Raw genomic sequence first — 20,509 nt, 5'->3', positions numbered from 1 at the left:
GCTTGCCACGTGAGCGTACAGTTGGTCGCGTGTCCGTCTGTCGAAAATAAACAAAGGCGCCAACACTAATAACGATATTTAACAATAAACAAAAGAAAGAGGAAAAGGAGAAGGTGAACATTGTTCTTGGTGGTGTTGTTGTGGCTCTGACGAACGGCCGTGAGGCCGCTATCTGGCCGCGGTGGATCTGGAAGCGTCCGTTATTTATCCGACTGACGTGGATCCGATCGATGTGGTTTGGCCCTTCTGGAGTCCGTTCCTAGACGATCACCACGACATCCACGAGTTGCCTCTCGTTTACACCCCAACAGGTAAGGTTCGACGAACGACGGCGGAGTTGATGCACCGACCGACCGACCGACCGACAGCGCGTTCGATGCTCCTTCTCGCTCGGTGCAGTTCTTTCAAAGTTACTCTCGTGGAAAGGATTAAAAGTTGAAATAGAATCCCGAGTAACTCTATAAATTCTCTCGTGTTCTGTTGAAAACTTTCTACTGATTAATGGATATCCAACAGCAGCGAATCTTTCACACCAAGAACTTTCCTCCAATAGACGAACGTGCTCATTTCAATAACTGTTCCATCTCATTCCTTATCTTTACATCGTAATCCATTGAAAAATGATAATACTCTTCTGCAAGTCAAGAATTGCTAACGGTGAAAGAAACCAGATGACTAATTACTACTCTTTTGTTTCATAAAAGGATAATCTTCTCACACACTATTTTCACAAGGAAGTAAATATACGTACTTATACATGAGACACACCATGTTTAAAACAAAAACAATTTCAAAATGCCATCGATACTGGATGAATATTTCTTTCAACCAATTTTATTTTCTGAATTGGTAACATGTAGCGTGTCTATTGATGACCAACATAATCACTTTTGTTAAACTCATTAGCTCGAAATGCTTGAAGAAAAACCATCGTTGTTTTGGAAACTTTCAGTTCCAAAAACAAAGGTTCATGTGGACTATTGTAGATTAACTTGTGGAAGAAAGGAACAGAATAAAATTGACCTAATGTCTCGTTTCACATCCTACCAAGATAAATCCCTTCTTTTCTATACTTCTACTAATGAATATGACTTACTTTGAAAATGAATTAGCTTATTGTTCCATTTCTGTTCCATGTTAAAGATTGCTTACCGTTTTTAGGAAAATTCTTACCTTGAGTAACAACTATTATATAAATATTAAACTTTAGTGTTCAAATATTACTTATTATCTTTATTTTGTCATATAATTTTGTTCTTGATTTTGAAAATTGTTAGTACTTATATGGTTTAAAAATTGACAGTTGTGAGACCTATTTTGAAATGATTGTGAAGATGCAACTACTAAAAAAAGTTGAAATTGCATTCTCCTCGACAAACTGTGTCACATGAATGCAATTGGGTCATTGATGAACTACTGAATTAGAACGTTTGTATCTCTCTCGAATCCCACAAACAACATCCCAAAAGGCATTGACCTGTTTTCATCTCGAAAATTCATCTTATTGTTATCTGGAAATGATGATTTATCCCAAAGGATTACTCTGTTCGGGCTTTAAGCGATTTTCGAATCGAATGCTTTTCACTGTTGCTGTATTTTCGGGGATTAAAAAATACTCATTCAGCTTTGGTGTTCCCTGGCAGGTATGGTCTTGCGCACCTTTTCACTGCACAAAAAAATTCCATTTGCAAAGCAAAATATCCTGTACGTGTAAGCGCTCTTTGTAATTATGATTGGAAAGGAGGTCCTATATATACATACTTGTGTGAATGTGTGTGTGAACGTATACCTGTGACTCGTCCTTTGATTCGTCGCTTGCAAAAACCCCCGATGTAGTTTACTTTGGCGTCAGCTTTTCTGATGGAGTTTATGCAGGTGAATCAATTAAAATTCTGTACCTGCTAAACGCGACATAGAGACTTGGAAGAGAGAAAAAAGTGTTATATTCCGAATGATCAAAAGAAATCCTTGTCCTTTTTCGCGTCCTGTGATATTGTGGGAACGAGGGGATTAATTAAACCATTTACCGATGCTATCGTGCTCATTTGGTGTTCCAAAAACTTTCTGTAACCTCTTTTTTATGATAACTACTTGAAAAACTTTGACGAGGATGAGGTTGGTCGTAAATAAAAACTTTATTTATGCCCTACTTACTCACTTCTTCCATTAAATTTTACAGACTTTTGGAAGTACTTTTAAAATCCTGGACTTATTAAAGGATCGTAGACTCACAAATTCATTAAATGAGGATTTTATTTACATTTTACATGTTTCTAACTATTGCTCTACTTCGACCAACAAACGATACAGAAAACTTTCTTCGTATAATAATATTAACAATAACAGATTAAGTGTGGACCAATTATTCACTTCTAGTGACTAGCAAAGGAAGAACAAGACCAAGACTGTCCCAGTGTTGGTATTGGTCTTGGTTTTATCTTGGTTTTGGTCTTGCTGAAATACTTTTAGTCTCGATCACCATCTTGGTCTTGATCCTGCGTGCTTAGCTTGGGTCTTGCTCATTTAATCTAATACTGAGAGTTACGAAAACTTACCCTCACTCTAACGCATAAATTGATCTTAATATTACTAGGTTAGGTTAGGTTATTAGTATAATATACTCCAATGCATAAAGTGACTTATTGGCGAACAAAATTGTATTAGGTACTTGAAAGAAGGAAAAAAGTATCCATAGAAAATTAGTTTGTCTCTATATTTCAACCATGTGCTATCCAGACATAGGAACAATGGACACTTACTCCGAGGACATTCTCCTAGATAATTCGTACAGTTATTATTGATTTCCTGTTCTATTTAGGTGATAACAAATTCCATTATTTTTTTATAGCAGTGTAGTGGCAGTTTCGCGTTTCAAATCCTCTGAACTTGAGTGAAGCAGTTTTATGTAAATAGGAAATCTTCATTGTAATATGTGAATTGCCAATTTCTGATGCATTTATTAGTAGTTATACTTCGTTTACTTTCTGTGGCGATGTGACCTTTAGTTTGACCGGCGCAAAGTAGAAAAGAACAGCACTAGGTCAGAAAAGAAAGGAGATAACTCTTAACCGGCGAGGAGCGTATAATCCGTACAGTACTGAACGGAAAAATTGACCATTTTATCCACTACAATTGCATTGCTCAAATGTGCAATTATTGGTACCATTTACTACTGAAAATATCAACGAGATGTTTATTTATATTTTAAGACATATTAAAGGCTTTAACGCTTGTTTTCGACTTGCACTACAATTCATGATTGAACAAAACTTTTGGCAGGTACTGTATGAAAAAGTATGTTTAATGACCAAGAGTAGAAAGTATAATGAGCCTTTTTGTCCTTACCTACGATTTTGCCAGTGCGCATCCAAAACATTGGAAGGGGCCCATCGCTAGAGAAAGTAAATACAACAGAGCGTTCGGTCATGCGATACTTTTGTTTGAAGAATTCTATTTTACATTATCGTAGCAGAAAATCTGTGCGTGTACGTTGTATTACAAACTTTCAGTATTGAACTAGCAAACGTGAGGATTAAGGGCAATTTGAGGAAATTGCTGGCTTTTACTATAATTCGTGTGTGTAGATAAAATCTTTAGTACTTCCCGTACATATATATACACGTAGACATAGCTGGTATATCACTATCACATCGCGAACATTAAAAACGTCTATCTACACACGCAAAATTAATATACATATACATTACATGTTTATCCCTTTATCACTACCCATACTTTAATATCTCTTTTCAGTCATCATGTTATCTATACAATTTATACACATATGATATATGTCTATCAATTCATGTCCATATAAATTCTGGTAGTGATTTCGTATTCAATCAAACTATTTTTTTTACAAAACTTTACATATTTACGTTAATACTAGTTGAACCTTTAAAAATTTGGACTGATGACAATCCGTTCGTACCATAACCTAGCCCGCCATAACCTAACATAAACCCTTAATGCATAACGCATTACAAATGCCAATGAGGGAAACCATTCCCTACCGTAACCGGTCATCATTTGGTCTAGACCACTACCATTCTATTTAGTATTTATAAGGCTATGGGCCGAATGACAACATCCTGAATAACGGAGTAAGAAGAATCCTTTAGCTAGACGTCATCTAATCCCAGAAAGGGCTATTAATCAGACGGATAATTACCTACAATTTTCAATACAATTAAAGTGATAGATTGTCCAAACATCAACATAATATGTGGTTCAAGCAACCTACATGAAATACAGTTGATAATACAATGCTTATTCTTACTTAGTTTAGAACCAATTAACGACTAAAACTCTAAAATGAGTTTTAGAAGATGTTAAATGCTGAATTAGAATAATATTTGATCTATTCATTAACAATTGTTTATATTATTTTAATAATTAACTATGACCCAATTGTTTTAATAATTTAAGATCTATTATTTACTGAAATTGTTATAAATATGTTGATAGTTTATAGAATAATAACAAAATGAATTCGAATTCCCTTGAAACGCAATGTCAATTTCGTGATCATTTGGTAGGGAGATTTGACGCAAGTACAGCAGCTTGACTATACGACGTAGTTCAGTGCTTAATATTTAAGTGCACCTGAAATATTAAAACGGGGGACAGGGTTACTTTTAGCCCTCTACCATGAGGCCGTGGAGTCTCGCGCGAAACGAACGGGAACGCTAGGATAGGTGAGGGGTTGGTGCCTCTACACGGTAAATGCTCGCTCTGATAACTAGAGTGTAGAGGCCTTAACTGGTATTATTCAAGACTTGCGTGTATGAATAATTATCATCCATTAAGTTCGAATTAAATCCACAGCGTTAATCCTGTAAGAAGGAAGTACGAGAGTGCGTATGAATGAGAAAGGGCCATTAGTACCTACCAGAAAGTGAAATTTGGTTCACTGTATCACTTCTTGTTTTGTTATGTATGTAATGGTTTTTCCAATTTATACAATTTAAGAACCTAGTTATGAAATTTCTTAGTTCTTCTGCGATGTGATACTTTTATATTCTTTTCATAGTAACATATTAAACCAATTGTGGAGGTATTTTGTAATGTCTTGGGCCGTGAAATGAACAATGACGTTACTAAAACATTGACTTGAGGTATCTCCAGAAAAACCGTGACTAATGATGGGTAGACGACCTACGTTTTTAGTAAGAAATATAAATCAACGAACAAATTTTGCTTTGTCATTGCGAAACCCAAGGTCATGACCCATACGATTTTGAACTACCTCTACCCTTGGTATTAGACAATCTTTCTGATCTTTAGTAGTTCTGGTTTCACATCATCATCATAAAGTCGCTAGTCCTAAGACTGTTTGGACACGTATCTCCACTCCTTCCTATTCTAAGCTAATTTTCTAAAAACTGGAACATCCCACATCCTTAACTATTTGCGAATAGTAATTTAATCAAGGTCTACCTCTACTCCTTTACCCTCCTGTTTCTACCTCTAATATGTCACGTATCGTAACTAAATGTAATAATGAAATGAACGAATTTCAACCCCTACACTACACCTTATTTATTTGTAGACATCGTCAATAAAATTAGTATGTATTGAATTGTGTGACTTATCTTATCGACAAATCGTTTGTAATCATGCATTTTGCTGCCAATGTTCTGTACAATCTAAAAATAATGTTAACGATCGAAATTCATGTAGCATTAACGCAATTTATCAACATTATGAATATTTTGACGTTAATAATATTTGAAAAGTTCGATAGAGTTGTTTTAGTAATAAAAGTTTGACGTTTCTATTCTTGACCCCGCAGGAATTGTTTCACAAATTACCGAGTTATTACGACTACTAAAACTCATTCCTTATCCTAATTAATCTTGCATGCAGTAGTAAAAGGCATATTCTGATTCAATAAATTCCAATCTTTTGATGTTAAAGTCCTTTTAGCCTACTTTTTTATTGTTCTTAGAACTGTGAGTAATTGGGTTTAAGCCGTTCGGATTTTTAAATTGATTTAAGAAGAAGAAACGGTTTTGGTTATTAAATTTACGCTCCGTCTAAGAAATCCTACCATAAAAGATCTGAATGGATACTAAACCTTTTTTATTAAAACGTACATTAATTCAACCCCATCGTTAACATCATCATTATCATAGGGTTGTCAGTCTCATGACTGGTTAGTTACGCACCTCCATGCACTCATCTCTATCCTGAGCTAATCTTTGCAGTTCGCATTAAACATCCCACATCTTTAACTATTTGTAGATGGTAATATAATCTAGGTCCACCTCTACTCCTCTTAATTTCTGTTTCTTTTTCCAACATGTCTCTAAGTAGCCCTTCATGTTTGAGAAGGCGACTTATTAATCTTAGGCCATAGCGCCTTATGTTCTCCTATTCTTTCTAATACGTCCTCATTTATAACCTTCTCTATCCACGGTATCCTCATCACTTGAACTGTATTTTAATTAGCGACGGTTAAATTATATCAATACACCACGAGAGATTTTAATTTGTTTCTTTAAAGCAATAACCTTCGTAGACTAAAATCGATCTGTACTGGTCCATCGATTGAAACATTAAAAATAATGTACTATTCGAAGAAGTTCTGATAGTATTCAATGTAATACCACGAATTTTAAATCCCAGGAATCTTTGAATAGATGCCCTCGTTCTCTTAGAGAGAGAGAGAGAGAGAGACAATTTTAATGATATTATCGTATCTCTATCTCTATCCTATCCTGAGGTAAACTTCGCAATTCCCTAAAACTAGAACAACTAATATCCTTAACTATTTACGATCAGTTATCTAATCTAGGTCTACCTCTACCCCTCCTAACTTCCGTTTCTGCCTCTAATATGTCTCCGACTAGACCTTCATGCCTGAGACAGTGTCCTACCAACCTATCTCGCCTATTTCTTATTGACTTCCATAGAGTCCTCTGTTCTCTTACTCTTTCTAATACCTCTTCATTTCTAACTGTGTCTATCCACGGTATCTTCATCATGCGCCTGTAACAAACAAAATTAATAGGAAGCAAAATCTGTTACATTTCTAAAAAGAAGGTAGGAATGATCGCATACTTCTGTGATTGAGTAGAGCATCCGCCACTAAAAAAGGCAAAAATGTGAACATACACGATTACAAATCGTCACGTCACGTCTCGTTGTCCAAAACTGATATCTAGGTATGACTGTACGTACGTATGTACATACAAAAGGCAATTGTAGTTTACGAGTCAACTTCGATTTCCATATATTTCATTAAAATCGGCGTAGTCCGTGTTATTGGCATTGTATTGCTATCGGCGTTGTTTTGAACCATTCGTTTGGGCAGCACAGCGAGGGCTGCCGTCAACGATATACGGCGCTGTGTATATAGCAATCGCCGCCAGGGGGTGTGCGACTGACGTCCAGATAATACCTCGCCCGGCGTTCGCTCTTTTTTTCCCTGTCGACGTCGTCTCTTTTCTCTTTCACTCTTTTGCGCTCGGTCCGCGAACCGGCCATTGTTTTCTGTTTTCAATATTTTCGAGAGCGATTTCCGCGTTCCCGGTACCCATAAATCTACCACCGTCACGGGTTAGGTACGTACATAGGTGTGTGTCCTCCGGACGACGAAACCGATTGTTATTTTTACGGCCTGTTGGATCTAGCAATCCGAGTTGGTTTTAATGCACGCAACTGTGACTTTATTTATCGCCGAACTTTGGCACGGGGCCTAAAACTAATTTTTAATCGCCTGACACGTCACGCTTCAAAACTAAACAGTTTTAACTGGATACAATCATCCCTTCGATTCACTCCATATCAAATAAAAACCAAACCTCCTGAGTGTAATCTTGTCTCATGTTATCAGCGTAGTACCTACCACTGAAGATGTCAGACGAAACGCCTGGTCATAACAGTTTATTTAGTTAGAACCTTAGGCCTTTCAGTCCGAACCATAATTCTTACAGTTTCGGTTTAAGGCAATTGCAATATTTGAAGCATCTCAATGGGGAATGTTCCCCTGTACTTTCACTCAAACTTTAAAATTTTATTTTCTTCATTGTAATATGTGAATTACCAATTGCTGATTCATTTGTTAGAATTTTATTTTGAGTATCATGTATTGCAGTTAATGTATTCTTTAGTAAATTGGAAAACACATTTCTGCTGAATAACGGTAATAAAACTAACGCGGTTCTACGAGTAGAACACTTACACAATGGTGATTTTGTGGTAATGGTCTCAGTCACTTTAGCTGTTTCCTTAATGGCAGAAAGCTTCCTTTAGACACATAAACATAAAAATTTGACAAAACAGTCAAGATAACATGCAAGAGATTCAAACACTCGTAATGATTCCACGTGGAAGACTATACCACATTATATCTTCGTGGTAATCTGCTGCAGCAAAAGTTTTTATCCTTCATGTTTTCTGGCAACTGAAAAAGATCATTTATAATTTATGTCTCAAAATTCAATTGCGATAGATAATAGAGACGATAGCATAACTGAAACTTGTGTTATACTGATGGATTATAGACATTATAGTTATTAGAAAGCGCATGACATGTAGTAATTCTTTTAGGTGTACATATTTCAACATCATCATCATAAGGTTGTTAACCCTACAGTTGGTTGGATATGCACCTTTATTTTTTCCTATTCTGAGCTAATCTTCGCATTTCCCTAAAACTAGAATATCCCACATCCTTAACTAATTGTAAACAGGAATCTAAGATAGGTCTACCCATATTCCTCATAAATCCTGTTTCTGCTTCTAATATGTCTCTAATTAGCCCTTTATGCCCGAGAGGGTATCTTGCCAACCTATCTCACCCATTGCTTATTGACTTTCATAGTGCTCTCTGTACTCCTACTCCTTCCAATACTTTCTCATTTCTAATGGTCTCCATCCACGGCATCCTCATCCTTTGCTCGAAACACCATATTTCGAACGCTTCAAACTTTTTCTTTTCCGCCGCGCTCCCGTCCATGTTTCGCACCCGATCCAAACATACACCTTTATTAATCTTTTTCGAATTTCTAAATTAACCGTCCGCGAGCACAGAAGTATAAGACGACTCGACACTGCGCTATCCTCTGTTCTATTTTCTTACTGCTCCTTCACTCTGAATTATCTGACGTCGTAGATATACCGAAAATCAGTCACTTCCTTTAACTTTTCGTTTCCTATCTTTATATATTCACTCATTCCCTCCTTTTTCTTCCCTTGGACACCAGTATTTCTGTTTTACTTTACATATTTTAAATTTTTGTGATACGAAGGAGGAAATGTGTATCCAACCAGTCTTAGGACTGACCACCTTATAATAATAATGAGAAGGTAACGTAAAATTGGTAGATTTTTATTTTTCTTTTTAATTTATACTGTTGTTGAAGTCCATATGGTTTAAACTTGATCGGTAGGATGGTAACAAATATAACAGTTCACATAATGCGCTGTTCGACTTGTTTCATTCAGGTGCAGCAGCAGTGTTGGAGTAAGTGGTATTACACGCACAAATCGATTAACGTTTGATGTTCCACAAAGGATTCGACGGAAGAGCGCCCGCTGTATCCTTTAATCACATCTCTTTGACGGTGTAAGATTTTTCTATATAGTTACGTCGGTGGGTTGTAAAGGGAGATGGGGGGAGAGAAAGGAGTGGCGCGTACGATGCCTTTATTTCGTGCGGGCCCTTGTTCGTCCCTATTTTAATTGCCCGAACTGACGCAGTGCTTATATTCCTTATATCGCCTCCGGATAAAGAAGAATGAAGTGAAATATGATAGTAGGCTTCTATTCGGATATTCGTTCCCCCCACGAACGTTAAAGAAGAATAAGCGAACCGGGAAAGGAAGAAGGAGAAGAAGAAGAAGTAGAAGTAGAGGCGAAAGCACATTCGTTTTACTTGTATGTTATCTTTCTTGCGTGCACGCGTGTCGCAAGACGTCGCCGCCGGTTGTAGGCGACGCGCTATGTGACGCACTGCGGGGATTCACCCTCGGCCGATGTCTTGATGATGCTGCTGCCGTAATCATCGTACCGTCCTCCGCCTTCTTCCTTTTAGCTTCCATTGTTGAGAGTGGAGAAAACAGCGGCAAAGCACCAGGCAGCAGGAGCATCGAAAGTCGTCGCGTTATCTTCTCGTTGTCGGCTCCTCTTTTTTATTATCGAGGTCGTGGATTTATTTTTTGCTAGCTGCCTTGTTGTGATAGGTAAAAGGTTCACTGGGGCATTAGTGTCTTCTAACATTTTCAATTAAACTGTTTCGATAGGAAATTGTGTCAGGAATGACTTGCATATTTTATTCGTCACATAATATCGCACTATTAACGGTAAATGAAACGCAACAAAGGTATTGGAAACGGAAAGAGATTAGCATCCCGATAAGTCATGGCAATTTTTAAAGATCAACCCTTAAGGATAAAATGTTGTTGCTCGCAAAATCATAGGTAGGCAGTAAAAAGCTCATTATACTCTCGACTCTTGTTCATTATTGTCTTCAAATATAAATAAACATCTCTGTTGGATGAAGTCAATTATTTTCGAATAATCACTTTCATCAATTTTTTCTCCTATGTGAATAATTTAAACACCTTGAAACTTTAAAAGTGTATTTTACAAGAAAGAACCATGAATATTTACAATTATAACTCGTTGCTTTCAGGGAGATTGTTGCACTGAATTCTTAATATTAAAAGGATAATAATTACACCTCTGATTTCCCTACCAACTACAATTTTAACAATGGAAATACAGCCGGTAACAAATACCTAAGTTATTGATATAAAGAACTATATACATATGTAAACTTAACTACCGATGGTACATTTAATTATCGGTACTTCCAAATGTACTTTTAATGGGGTGGGTTCTATTGTCCTTTTGTGTACGAATACTCCACAACCAGGTAAATATACAAGTCACTGACACCATGATAAGCACTGAACAATCTCGTTGATATTATCAGTAGTAAATGGTAGCAATAACACCACATTTGAGCAATGCAATTGTAGTGGATAAAATGGTCAATTTTTCCGTGCAGTACTGTACGGATTATACGCTCCTCACCGGTTAAGAGTTTGGCCGAGAGTTGTCTCCTTCCTTTTCTGGCCTAGTGCTGTTCTATTCTACTTTGCGCCGGTCAAACTGAAGGTCACATCGCTACAGAAAGTAAACGAAGTATAGGTGTGTGTTTAGACAGCGCCACTGCTGGTTGAGATTTTGTATTTAAAGCAAAGGTATCATCAGGGCACGAGTGAAAGGTATTGTTTTTTAAATTTTCAAATCGAATTGTGGAATATTCAGCAAAGTATGGTTGTTACTGATCAAATTTTGTATTAACAACGCTATGTGTCAGAGAACAATGTCTTTATGAGTGAAACGGAATAATGGTTGCGACATTTCTTACAGTTTATGACCTTTACTGTTGTAACTGTTATACAGCAGGCGAACGTCTCGCGACAACTTGCAACTTTGTATTATCTTTTTAGCTAACGTGTAATCGTCGCGTTCGTATGTCTGCCCTCGTAAATATTTCACCATTGAACGGCTGCTTCGATATTCATGTCCCCATTAGGAGAAATTTATGGCTTTGGGCTTTTATCGAAAGTTGGAAAAATGACATCAAAACGGTTTACTGTCTTAATCGCAATGATGAGCAGTTCAATTTTTGAAGGAGCACGTTAAAAAGCGATTTCGTTTAGCGAAGAGGGTCATGAACAAAGTTACGAAGTTACTTGTTGTAAGGGTGGGAAAAGATTCACGGTATATCACACGGGAACATGAAAACTCTTTGAGGTTGGTACCTCGTTCTAAATTTGGTAACTGAATTAACTATTTATTTACATATCTCCACCGGCGGCAATTCTAATTAAGCACATCCCGGTTCCTAGTTAAAGAATTAAAAGAATTTTATCGTAAAGGAGCAAGGAACTAACCAGCAAAAATCTTTTTGTTTTCTTCTTTTTTTTACCAAAGTTTTCTTATATTTTCCTGGTGATTTTTATGGCGCAATAAAGGAACTTGTTTTAGTTATTCAGAGCATTTTCAGAGTGAAATCACCTTTTAAACAACAAGAATTTATTTGTCACTAAAATTAAACTATATAATACATTAAATAAAAATCCCCATTTTTCTCTAGGTCTGGGGAAATTTGCCTCGGTCTAGCAATACAAGCCAAAAATCCAATGATGATTGCCACCATCATTGNATTTAAATTGTATTTTGAAAACGGCCAAATTCAGGCAACAGATAAAAGTAATAAATTTTTACGACTTGTTTTACTATTTCGATATGTTGATTTTCAAAAAGATAAGAAATAAGATTTTGTTAAGTTCCGATAAGTTTCCGTTATAAAAATGCGGATATCAGATGTCGAAGCAGATGTGAAAATTTATGCGGAACTTTCGTAATTGCGGAAGCCGAAGCAGAGGTCTGTTGCTACATTTCCCGGCAAAATCACTGTCCTGTCCATCTCTAGTTTAATCTATCTCTTCCTTTACCCTTCGTTACTCCTATTCCTGCTTTAAACTATCCTTTGTGACTCAAAGAAGACGTCCTATCATCCCTCTCGTTTCCTTAGTGATTTCGATGACATTCGCTTTTTTATCGTTTCCAATATCTTGTCATTCCTAATCTTTTTCGCGGTATTATCATTATCCACTTAAAACAACACATCTGAAACACTTGTTGGCGCAAGGCAGTTTATCCTTAAAATCCGGAAGGCAGCTGTTTCTGGAGTGCGGAAGTGCATTTTCAGTTCCGGCCACGGTACACGTGTGTTATACAAGACAATAACAGACATGGGTTTGAATACAAGGACCATCGGTGTTACATTACCTTATTCTTGTTGTCATGTGTCAGTCTGTACAACGGGCACGATTGTAGGTATAAAAAAGCGGAGTGAAGTGTGCCCACGGTCCTTAAGGCAGGATGCGTGGTATCCTTTTATGTTTCAATATACAGATAAAATGTTCACCGAACAGAGAAATTACACATTTTTTTGTCAGAATTATTTCGTTTTATGTCGCAAACGCGATAATTCATGATTCAGCTTTATACCGAAAATTCCTCGGAGATTCTTATGGCGAAAAAAAGGATCATCATCATCATTACAAGGTCGTCAGTCCTAAGACTGGTTGGACACGCACCTCCACTTATTCCTACCCTGGACTTATTTTCGCATTTCTCTAAAACTAGAACATCCCACGTCTTTCACTATTTGCGAGCAGTAATCTAATCTAGGTTTACCTTTACCCCTCCTAACTCCCGTTCCTGCCTCTAATATGTCTGTGACTAGACCTTCATGCCTGAGAAGGTGTCTCACTAATCTATCTCGCCTATTTTTTATTGACTTCTATAGAATCCTCTGTTCTATTCTTTTTAGTACCTCTTAATTTTAACCTTCTCTATCCACGGTATCTTCATCAATCGTCTGTAATAGCACCAGATTTCGAACGCTTCTAACCTTTTATTTTAGACATACACTTTTAACAATCGTTTTTGGATTTCTAAATTAACAGTTCGCGAGCATAGAATTAACATCTTCTTTTTTTTTTCTTTTGTTATTTTCTCAAGAATTTATCTAAATCTTCAAAGTGCAAGTAATGTTTAAACAACATGAATGAATTTGGCACAAAAATTAAATTGTATGATACATTAAATAAAAATCCCCATTTTTCTCTAGGTCTGGGGAAATTTGCCTCGGTCTAGCAATACAAGCCAAAAATCCAATGATGATTGCCACCATCATTGATACCGGTATCCTAAGTTTGGACGCGTTCAACTAGTTTTATACATAGATACCTATGACGTAAACGTTTTATAACGAATAACTTGATGGGATGCAGCCACTACTTAATCTTAATCGGTTTACTATTTAACATATTTATTAACTAACTCTCTATAACGACACAAAATGCTCCCTTTGAGCAATTATTAAGGTTATTAAATGAATTTTTGTGTAGACGTTGCAGCAAAGGGTAGCGCAATGTCGAGTCACCTTTAATAAAAAGAAGTCACTTCATATTCGCGAACGGTTAATTTAGAAATTCGAAAAGATTGTTAAAGGTGTGTGTTTGGAGTACGACGCTGTACGGGTGCGAAACATGGACGGGGGGCGCGGCGGAAAAGAAAAAGTTAGAAGCGTTCGAAATGTGGTGTTACAGGCGAATGATGAGGATACCGTGGATAGAGAAGGTTAGAAATGAAGAGGTATTAGAAAGAATAGGTGAACAGAGGACTCTATGGAAGTCAATAAGAAATAGGCAAAGTAGGTTAGTAGGACACCTTTTTAGGTATGAAGTGTCTAGTCAGAGACATATTAGAGNCGAATGATGAGGATACCGTGGATAGAGAAGGTTAGAAATGAAGAGGTATTAGAAAGAATAGGTGAACAGAGGACTCTATGGAAGTCAATAAGAAATAGGCAAAGTAGGTTAGTAGGACACCTTTTTAGGTATGAAGTGTCTAGTCAGAGACATATTAGAGGCAGAAACATGAGTTGAGGTGGTCCTATATAAGATTACTCTTCGCAAATAGTTAAAGATGTGGGATGTTTTAGGGAAATGCGAAGATTAACTCAGGATAGGAAAGTCTTAGAACTGATGTTTTTGTGATGATGATGATGATTCTGATGACCATCAGCGTAAAATTTTCGTTAGCATAAAGCATAAATTCCAAAGGAAGATGAACCTTGTTGACGACCTTATGATGATGATAAGATGTTGCAGCATAATTTCGTTTCATTGCACAGTTCTGATGTTTTCTTTATTACAGTTAACCTAACGTTAACGTTAAAATAATTATTCTGGAGTACAAATTAAATTCTCAAAAATCCACTTGATAGAAGCCGTTGTAAATGGAATGCATTACTAAAACTCTAAGTGTATATAAAATAGTTTTATATTTTCAATATAACCGTTGGACTTTACCATTATTGCGCCTGTTTTAAGAGTCGGAGTGAAATTGGATTTTGTCATAAAGTCATAACCGCTGCGCCGGTATATTTAAGACGTTTGAAACCGCAGAGTTTTGTCTGAATTTTTAACTGATGTAATAAACTTTTAAGCACCTCTATTCAATACATGCGTCTACTTTACTTACAAACATACCTTTATGTAGGTAGGTACATGGAGACCTGTAAGGGTTATCTGCAGTAAGCAACCCCAAGTTCGGGAAAACTTTGAACGAAACACTGAAGCTCTCTAACTTTAATTGAACGAATAGCTACTAATTAAATTAACATGCGATAAACAGTTGTCTAAACGGAACAGCCATTAGGAACTAATTGAATTTTAAATCCCGTGGAGCTTTTCTAGACGAGATAAAATAAATTTAAAACCTACTTCTTCTCGATCTCTACGTTCCGGTTTTAAGGGCCAGACGGAAAACAGAAACGTTAAGGTTTTCTTGACTGCATAGTTTTGCTTTCAATGGCTTGCCAGTCTGTATTGTTATCTACAATATGCTTTCACGAATACGACGCGTACCTGCGATATGCCTTCCTATGTAAGTACCCATTAAAAATTTACACTCGAAGGATTTGAAGATCTTATTACGAACTCAACAATAGAATGGTAATTGGCCGAAATAAAAATTTATTCTGAGATTAAGATTTATTAAGTTTTGTTTTAAAGTTTTTGTTTATTGTTAAACATCCAGAAACAAAGTTGACGCACAAGACCCAAGACTTACTCTATTATTAGTAAGGGATTTAGGAAAGGCTATTGACAAAGTTAAATGGGAGATGTTTAAAATAATAGTTAAGGTTATGCGGATGAGATTTAGGGATCGAAGGGATTAAATTAAGAGTTTAAGAAGATAGATGAAGATGTTTAAAATAGTTTAAATAAAGAGCAACAGGTGGTAATAAAATTTAAACAACATCGTAGAGATGTAAATATTATAAAGAGAGTTGGACAATATATTTTTGTATCTACCCGATATAAAAATGTTCAGTCTCTCAGAGTCTCTGAAAGCGAGACTCGAGTCTCTTTGGTTCCGCTGAGAGAGACTGTTGAGAGACTGTCAAAACAACTAACTCTCTGAACGAGAGACTCGAGTCGCTCATAGAGAGATTCTCATTTCGTATCCAGTTTTCCAAGTTCAACATATTTCAGAGATACCAGTCTTTCTAAGAGAGACTCGAGTCTCTCAATTTCTCAGTTTTATTCATTCAGCCTCTCTGTGAGAGACTCGAATCTCTGAATTAACAATTTTATCGTTTCAGTCTCTCATACAGAGACTGAGAGATCCATAAAAACACCTAGGGAATAACTGAGAGACTGTGAAAGACTGTGAGAGTAAGGAGAGAGACTGAAAATTTTTGTCTAGGGTACTGATCTTCGTATTACATAAAACCATTTAAAATAGAACACGTTGTTTTTCACTTGGTTTTGTTGATTATTCAAACTTGTAATGACTGCCCTAGATCGTAAGACCCATCCCTGTTGCTCTGGGGTAATCGTGTTCGAAAATGGCAAACTTGCATTAGTTCCAATTCATCGACTTTTTGGCTAGTAAGTCCCTCTTCCGTCGAGTCCGTAGGATAAATTTATCGTTTTTTAAAAGGCAGCAATTTATTTCTCTGTAAAACGATACGATAATAATAACGTAAACGTTCCGTTCACATTATATTTTCTTTCGGTAGTATTTGTCGTTACATGTTGGCACGTATTTTCCTTGTATATAAGTTACGACTTGAAGAGCGGAAGGTGCCACGGTCTTCTCTTTGCGGCAAGTTAGGTTAGAAACCTCGATATTTGTCGGTCTACCGCTGACTGCGACTTCGACCAAGACGACTAGAATGTTATGTTTGTTTTATGCTAAGAACTTGGCATGTGCACAAAAAGTTTTGGATGACACACAAATAGCCAGGCGATATTGATTTACTTTTGAAACAAGTCGAAAAGGGGGATGGATGACTACTGCTACTACTACCATCATCGGGATGAGGGTCTTGGGGATCCGTAGGTGCGGGGAGGGGGCGTCCCCCATCGCATCGTTGACGAGCAGAAGAATAAGGAGAGAAGACCCAGATAACTTTGGTCGCTTCTCCGTGTGCTGATCACGTACAGACGTGAAAAGAAAGAAAGTACCGAATTTTTATTATGTTCACGTTTGTACGGAGAAAACGAAACTTCTTATTCAAATTTTCCGCCCTTGCTCAGTGCTTGCCGTGCAAAAGTTGTCACGTTAGACTTGGAACTTTCCCGGATGGTTATATTTTAGAAAATATATTTTTCGACGGGAACTTTTTTAAAATCCGAGAACAATCCGTCCGAATAGGCGAAATATTGTCGAGACTTTCGTACTTTATCATGTGGATTATATCGTGTAAGTTATAGAATATCGCCACCTGCAAATACAAGCTGATAGCTGTAATATTTCATAATGTTGGCTAGACCCTACAGAAGTAACTCTCTGTTATTGCCAAACTAAATCTACGATGTTTTATAAGGAACTAATCCGTTACCCCTGATTAAAGATTGCGTGTGCGTAATTAACTTAGTCTGTACGAAACAATCCGATCGATATTGACTGAAGTTCACATGTGTTTATCAAGTACGATATAGGCTACATCCGAAAATTGTAGGTTACATTGTTTTCTCAGCCGTTAAGTAGAGTGAACGTAGGTCATGACGAACTAGATATACTTGTAACATATCCTCCAGTACATCCTGTTGTAATATGAAAGAGAATACGTGGCGTATGTCAATGAATAATTGACCTATACGCAATCTTTCGTGAATTATAGAATACGTCGTACATTCGGCTTGACAATTGTAAAAGTGATGTAGTAATTTAGCATTGCTTAACTTTATCTATCTATGGTTGAAGTAATTTAGAATACCATGAATCTTGGTTTTGAGTTACGCAGTGATTTCTACATCCCTAGCTCCTAAAAACATTAGCATTGTAGCTTATCTGGAACTCTATCTCCATCTCCATCCCTAGTTCTACACCAAGTCACATGGTTAGAATCAATAGAATAACAACCGAGTCAATGTTTTCAAAATGTATCTGGTGGTCCATATCATTCTAAACTACCTATACTTATATATATTACTAATAAGTTATCGCGATACATATTTTGTTGTTTTCTGTTGCTTATATTTTTTTATTACTTCTGCTGTGTTCATCACAGCTTTGCATGAAAATTAGGAGTGTAGCAAAACTCCGTAAACCTGGTAGCGCCCGTTTCCTCACGAACTCCCAGAACTTCCCTTAGTCTACAAGCGTTATTGCAAATTTTGCGAACCTTCAAAGTGTCACCTATATAATTTATCATCTATAAAGCAGGGGGACTAAATGGCGCTTTCTTAAAAAAACTTCTTTCATCAGGTCGTCACTAAGTGAACGCCAGTATGTGTTCCTGAATACTAATAATATTGGTCGACATATTAATTCTTTAATTTAGAATCCCATTAGAAATAGAAATAGTTTAATAACAATGTGTTGTACATTATTGAGCGAAAAGTTTTTATATCTATCCAACTTAAACCAAACTGACTGAAGAAAACTCTAAATAGTTCAATGCCAAAACATGGCATCAAGCGTTCGAAGTACAATACTTTTCGGTGAGAAGGTTCCCTCCTTCGGCGACTAAAGAGAACTGTTTGTCGATGGTACTGATAATAAGTCCTAACCGTAATTCGCATCTGGTGGTTTTGGTAAACGGCTTCATCATCATCATAAGGTCGTAGGTCCTAAGACTGGGTGGACACGCATCACTACTGTTTTGTCAATACCGCTTTTATTTTATTGAAAGTTATCTCTAAGTCCTCCTTGCTAGATGCTTATACTGTTATATCATCTATAATCTAAGCATACTAATCTTTCGCCCTTGTATACCTATCTTTATCTTATTGTTTTTAATGATGTTGATTGCGTCTTCGATATATAAATTAAAAAGTATAGGTGACAGTGTGCATCCTTGCCTGACTTCCTTCCTAATGTTTATTTCTCTACGTTTCTGCTCCAGCCCTATAACTGCCTGTTGCTCTTTATACAAACCTAGTACCACTTTTCTATTTCTATACTTCATCCCTACATCTTTATGTATATTTAACATCTTGTCCCATTAACATTGTCAAAAGTTTCTTCTATATCTACAAATCCTATATACGCCCTCTTTCCTTTTTCTATCGTTTTCTCCATTGTTACACGTAAATCTGGAATGACCTCTCATGTTCCTGTATTTCTTCTAAACCCAAATTGATCTTCCCTTAATAGTTCTTCCGCCCATAGTCTTTGGCTAACAAACAAATTAAAGTTCATTATTGTGTAAAACTGTGGTATGATTTATGATCAGCCCATTTTTCTCTAAAATTAACCAATTTTATTGAAAAATGAAATCGGGTATTTCCTAGAGATTCTATTTACAGTTTGAATGGTTTCCTTTGAAGTTTTAGTTATCTACGAATGACCTAGAGTTTCAGTTAGCGCAGTTACTCTTTCACTTTGTGCTCCTGATGGGAATGTAATTTGTTTAAAGAGAGACCATCGTGTTATTATACAGTGAAACGACACCGTACATTCAGGACCTTAATCTAAACTTGTAATACGAAACTGAAGCCATCTTGTCAGCGAAGCAAAGACTTTGGGACAACTTTCATCCAGCTTAAATTATCAGCCCGTCTGCCAGGCAAACTTCTTTTAAATTAATTCAATTAAGCAAAAGCACCTTAAAAGTTTTCAAACAAGTTTTAGACGGACCCGACGTATTTGTTCTTGTGCCAACATGGAAAGGGTGGATGGAGGCCGGTTAATAAGGAAACTTTCGAGAGACACATTCTGTTAAAACACTTTGCTCGGATTCAGGAGAGCATCACTTTTAACGAACAATCCCTGTTTCATTCAGCTCCAGTTAATTCTATACGGCACTATCGCTTTTTTATTTTACTTAATCAAAACGTTTTGATAAAATGGAAACCACAACAGTTAAGTTATACCTTCTATCCAATAACCTCTACTTCTTCCCATCTTCAACTAACCTTCGCATTGCTCGAAAACTGAAGCAAACTGTATCTTTAACTATTTGCAAATCTAGGTCTATACTTCATTTACTTTTTCTTCCCTTCCAATATCTTGGATGCGCGCTGGCAAAATCGTAGGTACAGAGAAAAAAGTTTTGTTCAATCATGAATAGTAGTGCGAGTCGAAAACAAACGTTAAAGCATTTAATATATCTTCAAATATAAATAAACATCTCGTTGATATTTTCAGTAGTAATTGGTACCAATAACAGCACATTTGAGTAATGCAATTGTAGTGGATAAAATGGTCAATTTTCCGTGCAGTACTGTACGAATTATACGCTCCTCACCTGTTTGGCCTAGAGTTGTCTCCTTCCTCTTCTGGCCTAGTGCTGTTCTTTTTTACATTGCACCGATCAAACTGAAGGTCACATCGATACAGAAAGTAAAGCTCCTGTTTCTGCTTGTAATATATCTCTAACCAACCCTTCATGGCAGATAGATGTATGTATATGAATAAATTTCGGTGATCGATTTTTAAGATTCGTTCCATT

Source organism: Agrilus planipennis, unplaced genomic scaffold (genome assembly GCF_000699045.2).
Source record: "Agrilus planipennis isolate EAB-ADULT unplaced genomic scaffold, Apla_2.0 scaffold92, whole genome shotgun sequence".
NCBI classification, from domain to species: domain Eukaryota; kingdom Metazoa; phylum Arthropoda; class Insecta; order Coleoptera; family Buprestidae; genus Agrilus; species Agrilus planipennis.
This window is presented reverse-complemented; position numbering follows the sequence as displayed.